Source organism: Molossus molossus, unplaced genomic scaffold, assembly GCF_014108415.1.
Source record: "Molossus molossus isolate mMolMol1 unplaced genomic scaffold, mMolMol1.p scaffold_m16_p_9, whole genome shotgun sequence".
Taxonomy (NCBI): Eukaryota; Metazoa; Chordata; class Mammalia; order Chiroptera; family Molossidae; genus Molossus; species Molossus molossus.
In genome coordinates, this window is record NW_023425403.1 from 41,575,702 (window position 1) to 41,589,363 (window position 13,662).

General features: G+C 38.2%; 1 pseudogene; it reads left to right on the top strand.

Moving 5' to 3' along the window:
- The first annotated feature begins 9,332 nt into the window (after positions 1–9,332).
- Positions 9,333–13,382, top strand: LOC118622366 (annotated as a pseudogene).
- Positions 13,383–13,662: the final 280 nt, after the last annotated feature.

The window sequence follows — 13,662 nt, forward strand, 5'->3', positions numbered from 1 at the left end:
GGAGTTATCCCCCCAAATTAAAAATGGAACTGCCTATGACCCAGTATTTGCACTTCTGTAAATATATCTAAAGAAACCCTAAATACAAATTCAAAAGCATATATGCAGCCCTATGTTCATTGTAGCATTATTTACAGGAGCCAAGATTTGGAAGGAGCCCAAGTGCCCATCAGTAGATGAGTAGATAAAAAGCTGTGTTACATTTACCAATGGAATACTACTTTGTGGTAAAAAAGATGGAAATCTTACCTTTGGCAACAGCATGGATAGACCTGAAGATTATTATGCAATGTTAAATTAGCCAGTCAGAGAAAGACAAGTACCATATGATGTCACTTAAAAGAGAATCTAATGTACAAAATCAACTAACAAAATGGAGACAGACTCATGGATACAGAGATAAGACTGAGGGCTATTAGAGGGGATGGGTTTGGGAGCTGGGTGAGAACTATGAAGGGATTAAGCAAAGAAAAAAAAAGACTCATCCCATGGACAACAGTACGGTGATCACCAGAGGAAATGAGGTGCGGTAGGTAGAAGAGGGTAAAGGTGATAAATGGTAATAGAAGACTTGACTTGGGGTGGTAAACACACATACAATATACAATGATGTATTGTAGAACTGTATACTTGAACCCTATATAAATTTATTAACCAATGTCACCCCAATAAATTCAATTAAAAAATTAAACATTTAGAACAGATAAGTCTTGTCAGCTAACTTTAGTATCTTGATTAGCAGTTGGTTTTCTTCTACGGGTTGTTTTAGTCTTTCTTTACTTATCAGTAATAGTTTCTGCCTCTTTGTATATGTGGTAATTGTTTTCTCCATTGTTAACATTGTTATGTAATAGAATTCTAATCACTGTGGAGAGTAGAAGCCCTTTTTCATGAAAGATTGGGTATAGGCTGATCACATTATCCATTCAGAATTGAGCTGGCACTAAAATAGTTTAAAGCTTTAGTGCTACTATACATCTCTGATTCTTGTATGTTGACACTTCTCTGTCTCTCACTTTTTCTCTCTCTCTTTAGCATTGAAAGACTGAAAAAAAAAATCAGTTCTGTCTTTCAGAGTTTTTGTACTTAGGTCTTATTTTCTGCCCCCACCTATTCAAAATGTGATGACTAAACTGTCCAGGGAGGCAAGCCATAAACTTGAAGCACACGCCCTGCCCCTAATGGTTCTCATCTCTGGCTTGGCAAAATGCCTGCAAATGACTCACCTTTTCTGTTTCCAGCCCAGCACCCACCTCCACTCGTAGCCGCCCCTTCTGAGATTCAGCAAATATTCTGTGGGAAAGCCAGCCATGCATTTTGGGCTCTTTCATTTTCCCACATATAATGACCATCCGATAAAACTATAAGGCTCTGCTGGTTTATCTTTCTTACAGTAGAGGCCTTCTGCCCTGACCTGTTCAGAATTAACAAATATCCCCCCAAAAATACAAAGTCAAAAGATCATCTTCTCACCCTGGAAAGATTCATTCATTTCTGGAATTTCAGTGAATTACATTTTTTTACTGTTTTTACCATTCACTGTTCCTTTTACTTATATTATTTTTGCAATCTATGTATTTTATCTGCTATATATCACTTGATAAACAAAACAAATTAAGACTTTTTCAGTAGAGAACTTTTTATGTAATATGGCATTCACAATATTTTATTAGAAATATTACATTATCATTCCAAATATAACTTCCCTTAAAATTATGTTTGCTGCTCCCAAGGTTTTTCCTTTATACCTGCTATACTTTTCAATGAATGACAAAACATTATCTATACCAGAGGTATGCATTTTTTTCTGTTAAAAGCTGAGGAGTAAATAGCTATTCTAACAACTCAATACTGATAGATACAAACAATATAAAAATTAATAGGCATAGTTCTATTTCAGTAAAACTGTGTTTAAGAAAACAAATGGTGTGTATATACTATATATGCTTCTGAGGCAGGAACAGTAACATAGGGGACAAAGACCTCAAGCCCTACCCCTCCCCTTCTCCTTGGCCAGAGCCTCACAGACAGGACCTTCACTGATCACCGGTTCCTCTGCTTCCTCCTCCCTAATTCCTGGCAATTGGGAAGACCAAAAAAAACCAAAACTGTCTGGAGAGGAGAGATAAGGAGGAGCCGTGTAGGTGGTCACCCTACCAGCGTCAGAAGCAGAGGACCACCCTACAGCCCCTGCCCACATTTAATACAAACCTTCCACCAGACCCTATTGAGTGCATCTCCGTCTCGGAGGCTGCCTGCTCTCACTTCTCAAGTGTGCACTAGCGCTTTAATACATTTCCTGTGACTTGCTAAAGCTTTCTGTTACGCTCTTGAATTCCTTCTTATTCTGTGACAAGGACCTGGATCGGGTAGAGACCTCCCTTGGACATTCCCTGGGCGCCGGCTGGCATCATTTCCACCTATTCCAGAGCATGAAAAATGTCAAAAGATTTACTTTATAAAAATCAATTGACTTCAGTCTCTGCTCGGACTCGGAAAGAGCTAGGAAGGCAGCACTCCTGTCCTTACAACTAGAAAAACCTAGACAAACTGAAAGTCAATGACTCTTTCTGGATTCATTAGAGAACTGAGGTCACAAGGAAAACCTCCACCCTGACATCTGAAGACACAGGCTCATCAAGACACAAGCAACAACTAGGATCCGGAGCTGGAGCAATAAACTGAAAGGAGCAAGTAAATGACAATCTGGGTGAATTGTGATTGTGAATTATCTTGAGAATGACAAACTCCTGCAGACTACAATTTCTGCAGGGCCCTTCCAGGGATCCTTCCATGTTCTCAGAGTGAGGTGTCATTTTATGTGAATTCGACTTGCTTAGATTAGGTAGTAACTCACATCTCTGGGTTTGTCTTTTTCATCCCTTGTTTTAAAACTCTGTCATTACTCCATATAGTGCTTCTGTACATTCTCTCTTCATTTCCTTGCACTTCAATTAATTGAATATATTTTACTGGTTTTCACATTTTATTTTTTTGTTTGTTTGTTTTTCATTATTTTTCTGCTCTGTGCTACAATATATTAGCAGAACCCATCATTTTCTTCTTAAGTGGATTCTATTAAAGAACACCTAATTTCTTATTACCTACACTCCAAATACTTACAAACTTGTCCAAATTTTGTATTTTTGAATACAGCAGTTTTTAGTATTAAGATATAATTGACTTGTAGCATTGCGTAAGTTTAGTGTACAAGGTGTTGATTTTATATACTTATAAACTGCAATATAGTTATCACCATAATTAATACTAATTACATCATGACTTTATATAATTATCATTTCTTTTTTTGTGGTGATATATAAGATTTAGTTTCTTAGCAACTTTGATGAATGTAACACAGTATTCTTGATTATAATCACAATATGGTGCATTATATCCTCAGAACCTGTTCATTTTCTAATTGGAAGGTTATACTCTGACTCACATCTCTCCAAATCCCCCTCCCTACACCCTGGTCACCATCATTACACTCTCTTTCTAAGTGGTTGGGTTTTTAGGATTCCACATATAAGTGAGTTCATATAATATTTGTCTGTCTCTCCCTGACACCTCACATAGCATAATGCCCTCAAGGTCCATCCATGTTGCTGCAAATGGCAGGATTTCCTTCCTTCTCATGGCTGAGTAATGTTCTAATAATTTAAATATCTAGATCAGCTTAGTTCAATCTGTTGTGTTTTATATTTTTCTTGGTTTTTGGTCAGTTATTTTTGTTTCTCTGCATGGCTATTATTTTTTAATAATATATAGAAAATGTACAGTTTGGGTTACATTATCTTCTTCTGAACAGTTTGACAATCTCCTTGGCTAGGGAGTTAATCTCTTTAGACTAATCAGATACTGAGCAGACTCTAGGCTTACTTGTAATGATTGTGAGGTTCTGTGCGCCACTGCGTCACTATTGCCTAGGAAACAGCCTTCTAGTGTTATAAACAGAGCGTGGGGTGAGTGCCAGGGCTCCTCATGTTTGGCTTTGTCCCTTCAGAATTACAAGCCTCTTAACAATACTGGTTTACTTTTCACAGAATTCTAGCATACTTTCCTAGAGGACTGCCCCATACTGATATGGAAGACAGGAACACATCCTGAAGGATATTTGGCTAAGTTGATTCACTTTTCCTCTGCTTCCTTCTCATCTGGATCCTAGACCCTTAAGAATACAATTTTAGTCTTTCTAGTCCCCGAGAGATTGCCTACATAGCTGTTCACATTTCTGTTTCTTAGCATTACCCTCATTGTGCACTCGCGGACAAGTTCTCTTATTCCATACTTACATGCCAAGAACAAATAAGCAATTATTATTGATTCCTCTTTTCTGAGATTTTCTTCCCTCAAGTCTAGGTCCCTTTAGCAGCTCTCTTCAAAGCTTTTTAAAAATTTGTTTGTTGGTAGTTTATCAGGCTTTTCTACTTGATCTCATTGTAATTAATTATAATCTGCCTCAAGCTACAACATCATATCCGCAAGCTATAATTTTAAAGGATATTTTTTAAAAGGTGATTAGGTCCGGCTGGTGTGGCTCAGTGGCTGAGCATTGACCAATGCACCAAGAGGTCTCCAGTTCGATTCCCAGTCAGGACACATGCCCAGGTTGTGGGCCAAATCCCCAGTGTGGAGCATGCAGGAGGCGGCCAGTCGATGTTCTCTCTCATCAATGTTTCTATCTCTCTCTCCTTCTACTTCCCCTCTCTCTAAAATCAATAAAGAAAAAAATTTAAAAAAAAGAAAAAGAAATAAATAAAAGGTGATTAGATACAATTTGAAAGTGCTATTTTATGTTTTAATAATCAGAATGACTGACTCTAAAAATTGAAGATTAAACTTAATTTATATTGTATCATCTTGAATTATTGTCATCTGTTCCAAAATTTTTATTTGGTAGGCAAGAGGAAATCTTACACAAAGTTTAAAGAAACAAAGTTGAACAAAACAATTGGTAGAAGGTAACTGAATTTAGAGGGAAAGACTAGGAAATAAGATTAACACTTTTGAAAAACAAATTCTGTCATTGGTCTTTAGAAGCTATTAGTAAACAAAATATAAATGAAGCACACTGGCCCAAAGACAGTTATATTGTTCTATTTTTAATATATGGCACATGTAATAGAAGTCCATACATTTTGAGAATGAATTTTATTTCTAAGAGCATATAAATATTTTAATTTCTTATCTTTCAATCATGGGACAGTAAAGTATTATTCATTAAAATCCACCCAAAATAACAAGATTGAGTTCAATAAAGAGTTTTTTAATCTGCCTAGAACTGTGAATAATCGAAATTGGATGAGAAATAAAATAATAAATATATGAGCTCAGCTTGAGAAGTGGGTACAGTTTTTTTCTGTATTCAGAATATTTGAGACCACATGACAGGTAATTAACTTGATGGGTAACAAACTTAATTTAATATCTAGTGAAAAGCTAAGTACATACTATTAAAACCAATACTACAACAAAAAGAGATGGGGTGAGCCCTGGCAGATTTGGGTCAGCGATTAGAGCATTGGCTTATGAACCAAAGGGTTGTGGGTTCAATTCTGGGTCAAGGGAAGGTACCTGGGTTTGATCCCTGGGCCCGGTGAGGATCATGCAGGAGGCAACTAGTTAATGTGTCTCTCTCACATCAATGTTTCTCTGTCTCTATCTTCCTCTCTCCCTTCCACTCTATCTAAAAAGCAATGGAAAAATATCCTCGGGTAAGGATTTTAAAAAAAGGACAGGGTGAGGTGTTTAAAATATGCAAAATTTCAATAGACACAAAGGATATGGCAGTTACACTTTATGTATTTCTATAAATGACTGATACTTAAAATAACAGATGTCTATAATTTTGTCTGATTATACAACCACTAGCAATAGGAATAATAATATATATGTCATTGTGTTTATAGAATTTAAACAGATATTTAAATACTTTAAGGAGCCTGTGAGCTATATTAACTACAAATATAATTTTTTCCAGGAAACACATATAAAATTTTGATAATTTTCCCAAAAGAAAAGAATGTATGTTATAATGATGAAAATATGAGAATTAGAAAGTGATACCAAAAATGCTAATCAAAGTACATGTTAGTCTATTTCAACAGTGCACAGCATTATTTGGTAACAGACAAGTAGATAGGGTTAATTTTATAAAAGATTTACGTGGCATCTGAAATTATTTAAACATAAACTTCCACACCTCAGGCCACAGGAGGATCAGTCCTGTATGGATTTTTTACAGTTAATGAATTGGCCTTGTTTATAAATAGACATAAGTTAAATAAACCCCACCAAAGCAAAATTGAGAAAAATGATAAAATTAGGTCAATTTTATATTACAATCCCTTAAACAATGCAGTAATTAAAAAAAGAAAACATACTACTTCCCACAAAACGGTATTAACTGTATTTCTAGAAACAAATATATTTAAAAAGAAATAGATGTCCATGCTTACTAGATTTTTTATTTGTTTGTTTGTTTTTCCCATTTTGCTGTACATGAAGGTTCTGACCAGAAGCTATGTGCAATGAAATGACATGACAGTACATGAGCATTTGGTGAGTGCTAGGAAGGCATGAAGCCTTTTCCTTAAATTTTCTAATGCATGTAGAACCAGTTACCTTTTGCCATGGTCCAGGTATTCCTCAGACCCTTGGAATATGTCTATGATGATTAATGGGAACCTCAGGCTTTCTCTTCAGGAACAATGCCACATATCCCCAAGGGTATCTTATCTACATGGTATTATACAAATTCTTTCTTAGTTTGTATTCTTTATTGTTTTTTATTATTTTTCTTGCTATATGTCACAATAACTGACTGAGTAATTCAGAAAATATTATTTATAAGAAAAATAGGGGCTTAACAAATAAAGGACTAGCTCAAAGTCAGACCTCAAGAAAGACAAAAATCAATGTAACTCTGATGATCAGCAAGTGCTGGTCTTCCCAAAGTGAACAAAAACGGCTGAATAAATCATTTTACTTTTAGTTATATTTACTTTTAGCTAAAGTATTGTTTTATAAATATTTTAAAAAGCAAGTACATTTTATGAATGGATTAAAATGGATATAATTTGCAAGTAAATGTACATGTTTATGGAGTGCGTTCTCACAGTTTTTTGTTGATAAGAGTGTATAACTTTTACTGTTAGAAAACAGATCCCTAGGGTACTGCCATCAGGTGGATGAACAGAACTACATTACAACTGTATTGTTAAGTATCTGTGCTGGGGATTCACATTACTAGGAAAGAAGTCTTGATTACTTATCCATGACTAAGATGGAGAATTGGCATGAGCTGGGGTTTTCCAATAACAAGAAGAAAGAAAAGAAATTTGCTAGGCAGAAAATTAAATAAATATTAGAGGAAAATAATTTATAGTAAAACAATAAATTATTAATGATCATGTACCAGTTACTATATATTGAAAGGGCTATGTTAGTAGACATGCTAGTATAAACAAAAGACATATCTGTAACTATGGTCTTTTAACATAACTACATAAAAGAAAAACATAAGCAAGGGAGTACGATTAGCAAACTACATCCCTTCTTTTTTCATTGCCTTTGACATTTAAAATATAAATAAATGAAAGATAAAAAATAATAATTAACCAATAGTTATTGGGTCTGTTTTATGTACCAGGCACTCTCCTTTGCAAAAGTAATGTAATGCTGAACGAGATATATGTATATGTGATTCTTAAGATTCATATATGTACATAATTCTATAAATTATTAACATAAAATGTAATACATATTCTAAGAAATCTGCACAAGGCTAAGTAAATTAGCATATCAGGTGATTCATTCATTCAATCGATCCTCTCACTATATTAAAAGTTTTTTGTTTTTTTTTATCCTCACCCGAGGACATTTTTCCATTTTTTTTTTTGTTCAGGTAGAGTGGGAGGGAGAGAGAGGAACAGAGAGAGAGAGAGAAACATCGATGTGAAAGGGACACATCGAGTGGCTGCCACCCGCACAACCGACCAGGGCCGGGGACAAACTGCAACCGAGGTACCGCCCTTAGCGGGAACCGAACCCGGGTCTCTCAGGACCGCAGGTCGACGCTCTAACCGCTGAGCCAAACCGGCCAGGGCTATTAAAAGTTTTTTTATAATTTTATACACTTAAGGGATAAATTAATTAAAAGATGAATTATTTAAATTAGAAATAATAAAAAACAATAAATATAGCACATACACATATAATATATATATATTTTTTTATCCTCACCCGAGGACATTTTTTCTATTTTTTGTTCAGATAGAGTGTGGGAGGGGGAGAGAGAGAGAGAAACATCGACGTGAAAGGGACACGTCGAGTGGTTGCCACCCACACAACCCAACCAGGGCCGGGGACAAACTGCAACCGAGGTACATGCCCTTAGCGGGAACCGAACCCTGGTCTCTCAGGACCCCAGGCCGACGCTCTAACCGCTGAGCCAAACCAGCCAGGGCCACATATAATATCTTAACAAATAGCAATAAATACATCTACTAAGCATAACAAGCAGGATATAAAAGAGAGATGATCACACATACATGCAAAGTAACATTAGCAAAATTGTGAATAGAAGTTTTCTACCAACTTACCCCAAAGAACACCAGTTTTGACAATCACCCATGGAAGAATTTTCTTTTGTGGGAGGCCAGGAGTCTTGAACAGTTTCCAGCACCACGGGTGGGAAAAAAATCTGAGTTTGAACACATTGAAGAGCATAAGAGGAACCGTTTCTCTTTATCCATATTACTCCTCCCATGAGAAAGAATTTATGAAGGAAACCTTTTTAATTAAGAAACTATCACTAAATACTTTATACCAAGCAATGTGAAAATTTAAAGATGTGCAGCAATCCAATGCTGCTGCTATTAAAAATAAAATAATACAATCTTATAAACAGCAGATATTCTAAAACAATGACAATTTTAAATGTAAAATTGTACTCTTTGTATATGTATAAACAGATGATAGATAGACGATGATAGATGATAGATAGATAGATAGATAGATAGATAGATATGTGTGTGTATTATTAAACCATTATTTGAAATGAATTATTTCATATTTCAAATACAATGATTATGCCTTCTACATATGCCATATTTTTGCATGGAACATTTTATTTTTTCAATTTAGTGTATAGAGGTAACAGAACCCTCAGAAAGTAACTTGATAGAGGAAGAAGTGCAGAGACTATACAATTATTGTAACAATTAATATTGGAACAAAGATTTCACATAGATATAGAACACCATCAGCTCCGGACACTCCTCAGCTGCGTGCACTCCCCAGGCCCACCGGCTCGGCCTCAGAACAAAATGGTTCAGCAAGTTCCAGAAAACATCGATTTTCCTGCTGAAGAAGAGAACATCTTGCAGTTCTGGTCCAAATTTAATTGTTTTTCAAGGATGCTTAAAGGAGTCAACATATAGGCCAAAATTTACTTTCTATGATGAGCCTCCTTTTGCAACTAGACTGCCTCGCTATGAACATGTACTTGCAGGGACAATTAAAGATATAGTTACAAGATATGCTCACCAGAGTGATTTTCATGCAACAGAAGATTTGAATGGAATTGTCATGTCTTTCCTGTGTAATTTGAAATTGATAAGGTCCTGGGAATCAAAGGACCAGAGGATGTAGCCCAAATGGGGGTTGTGGAGTGTAACAATCAGTGCTGAAAAATTGCGATGAGATATTCTGCCCAGTGGATGGCTACAGTTACCAGACTTGGCCAATGGATTGATTTTGACAATAACTACAAAACTCTCTATCCAGAATTCATGGAATCTGTTTGGGGGTCTTCAAACAACTCTTCGATAAAGGCCTTGTTTATAGAGGTATGAAAGTCATGCCCTTTTCCACTGCATGCAACATTCACATTCCAACTTCGAATCTCACCAGAATTACAAGGATGTTCAAGATCCTTCAATATTTGTTACCTTCCCTTTGGAGGCAAATGAAAATATATCTTTGGTTGTTTGGACAACTACTCCCTGGACTCTCCCTAGTAACCTTGCCCTCTGTCTTAACCCAGATATGCAGTATGTGAAGATTAAAGATGTTGTCAGAGGAAAACCACTCATTTTAATGGAAGCCAGATTGCCAGCCCTGTATAACTATGACTATGAGATCCTTGAAAGTTTTCCAGGTTCCTATCTCAAAGGCAAGAAATATAGGCCCCTTTCGACTATTCTGTGAAGTGCAAGGAGAATGGTGTTTTCACAGAGCTCGTCGACAACTATGTGCGGCAGGAAGAAGGCACTGGGGTTGTACATCAAGCTCCTTATGTTGGTGCTGATGACTCTCGGGTCTGTATGGACTTCGACATCATTCAGAAAGGTTCTGTCCCTGTGTGCCCTGTGGATGCCTCAGGCTGTTTCACAGTGGAAGTGACAGATTTCGTGGGACAGTATGTGAAGGATGCTGACAAAAATGTCATCAGGACCCTGAAGGAACAAGGCTGACTTCTTGTTGCCAGTACTTTTACTCATAGTTATCCTTTCTGCTGGAGGTTAGACACTCCCCTCATTTACAAAGCGGTGCCCAGCTGGTTTGTGCCAGTCAAGCACATGATAGACCAGCTGCTGAGAAACAATGACCTGTGTTACTGGGTCCCAGAGTTTGTGCGGGAAAAGTGATTTGGAAGTTGGCTGAAAGATGCACGTGACTGCGCAATTTCAGAAGCAGATACTGGGGCACTGCCATCCCACTGTGGGTCAGCGAGGACTTCGAGGAGATAGTCTACACTGAGTCAACGGCAGAGCTTGAAGAATATCAGGAGCAAAGATCTCAGATCCCCACAGAGAGAGCACTGAGCACCTGACCGTTCCTTCACACTGTGGGAAGGGATTGCTGCACCGTGTCTCTGAAGTGTTTGACTGTTGGTTTGAGAGTGGCAGCATGCCTTATGCTCAAGCTCATTATCCATTTGAAAATAGGAAGGAGGTTTAAGATGCATTTCCTGCACACTTCATTGCTGAAGGCATCAACCAACCCAGAGGATGGTTTTACACTCTGCTGGTGCTGGCCACAGCTCTCCTTAGACAACCGCCTTTCAGGAATGTGATTGTGAGTGGACTTATCCTTGCAAGTGATGGCCAGAAAATGAGCAAACAAAAAAAGAATTATCCATATCCATTTTCAATCATCCATAAATATGGTGCTGATGCCCTCAGATTATACCTGATTAACTCCCCTGCGGTAAGAGCAGAAAACCTCCACTTTAAGGAGGAAGGTGTGTGTGATGTCCTGAAGGATGTGCTACTCCCTTGGTACATTGTCTATCGCTTCTTCATCCAGAATGTCCTAAGGCTGCAGAAGGAGGAAGAAATGGAATTCCTCTACAATGAGAACACGGGTAAAGAAAGTGCCAACATCACAGACTGGTGGGTCCTGTCCTTCATGCAGTCACTCAGTGCACTCTTTGAGACAAAACTGGCAGCTTACATGCTCTATACTGTGGTGCCTCACCAGGTTAAGTTTGTCCATGTTCTGACCAATTGGTATGTTAGAATGAACAGCCAAAGATTAAAGGGTGAAAATGAAATGGAGGATTGTATTATGGCCCTGGAGACCTTGTTTAGTGTTTCGCTTTGTCTGTGCAGACTTGTGGCTCTGTATACACCTTTTCTTACTGAACTGATATACCAGAATCTTAAGATGCTGGTTGACCCTATTTCTGTCCAGGACAAGGACACACTCAGCATCCACTACCTCATGCTGCCCCATGTTAGAGAGGAATTGATTGACAAGAAAACCGCGAGTGCAGTATCTAGAATGCAATCTGTGACTGAACTTGGGTGAGTGATTTGAGACCACAAAACTATTCAAATAAAGTATCCTTTGAAAGAAATTGTGGTTATCCATCAAGATCCAGAAGCTCTCTGTGATATCAGGTCTTTGGAGAAGTATATCATTGAGGAACTGAATGTTCAAAAAGTTACACTTTTGCCCTGGCCGGTTTGCCTCAGCAGTTAGAGCATGGGCCTGCAGTCCCGAGAGACCTGGGTTTGGTTCCCGCTAAGGGCACGAACCTCGGTTGTCGTTTGTCCCCGGCCCTGGTTGGATGGTGCAGGTGGCAACCACTTGATGTGTCCCTTTCACGTCAATGTTTCTCTCCTTCTCTCTTCCTCTCTCTCCCTCCCACTCTACTGAACAAAAAAATGGAAAAATGTCCTCGGGTGAGAATAAAAAAAAAAAAAAAAAAGAATAAAAAAGTTACACTTTCTATGAATAAAAACAAATATGGTATTCGCCTAAGGGCAGAACCAGAGCACATGATCCTAGGAAAGAGGCTGAAGGGAGCCTACAGGCCGGTGATGACGGCCATGGGGCAGCTGAGCCGTGAGGAAGGGAGCAGTTCCAGAAGAGTGGGACCCTCGTGTGGGGCCATGAACTGCACCAAGAAGACATTCCCTCCTGGACACCTTTGATCAGGCTGCAGCTGGGACCGCGCAGTGAAGCCACTTCGATGCTTGGGCTCTGCTGGTCTTAGACGTTACCCCTGACCAGTCGATGGTGGATGGAGGAATGGCTCGGGAAGTCATCAATTGAATCCAGAAACTTCGCAAAAAGTGCGGTCTGGTTCCGACTGACGGAGTGACAGTTTACTACACAGTGCAGTCTGAAGGAAATGATCTGGGCACCATTATTGAGAGCCACATGGAGTTCGTATTTGCCACGATAAAAGCAGCCTTAAAACCATATCCAGTTCCGACATCAGATCAAATCCTTATTCAAGAAAAACTGCAGTTAAAGGGGTCTGACCTGGAAATTGCACTCACCAGAGGATCGTCCACGCCTGGCCCTGCCTGCGCATATGTCAATCTCCACATTTGTGCCAATGGCCGTGGGCAAGGTGGAGTGCTGCTTCTGGAAAACCCAGAGGGCGATGACAGGTTAGACCTTCTAAGCTGAAGTGTTGTTACTAGCATGTTCGGTGTGAAAGATACAGAGCTGATTCTCTTCCACGGTAAAACAGCAACACAAAACCAAACTGGCTTACTGAGTCTTAGTGGAAAAACACTGTGTGTGACTGCAGGGTCAGCTCCCTCTCTGATCGACAGTCCGAGCACTCTTCTCTGTCAGTATATCAACCTACAGCTCCTGAACGCAAACCCGCAACAGTGTTTAATGGCAACAGTGGGCACTCTCCTGCTTGAAAACCCACTTGGGAAAAATGGACTCACCAAGAAGGTCTTCTGTGTGAAGCAGCCAGGGTGTTTGGCTTTCTCAGCAGGAAGCTGAAGCTATTTCTGATTGAGACACAAATGGATAGTGAGGGGATTGCAGAACATGTTAAATGTTTAATTTTTCTTCTGTTGAAAATAGATTTGATACCAGAAGCAATTACAGATGACGTGTGAGAGAGAATGCTATTATCTCTCTGTCTTTTTTTTTTTCTCTTCAGAAATTTACCATAATATAAATGTTTAAAATATATATATGTGTGTGTGTATATATATATATATATATATATATATATCACTAAATTCTCAAGGTCATTTCTGCAGTTGTTATCTTGATAACTCTGGCATTTTTATCCAGTAGTAGAAAGCTCATTGGAATAATAATAATAAAGAGCAATTAAGCATATGTAAACATAATAACAAAGTAATTAGAGATTTATTAATAATTGGTAAGAGC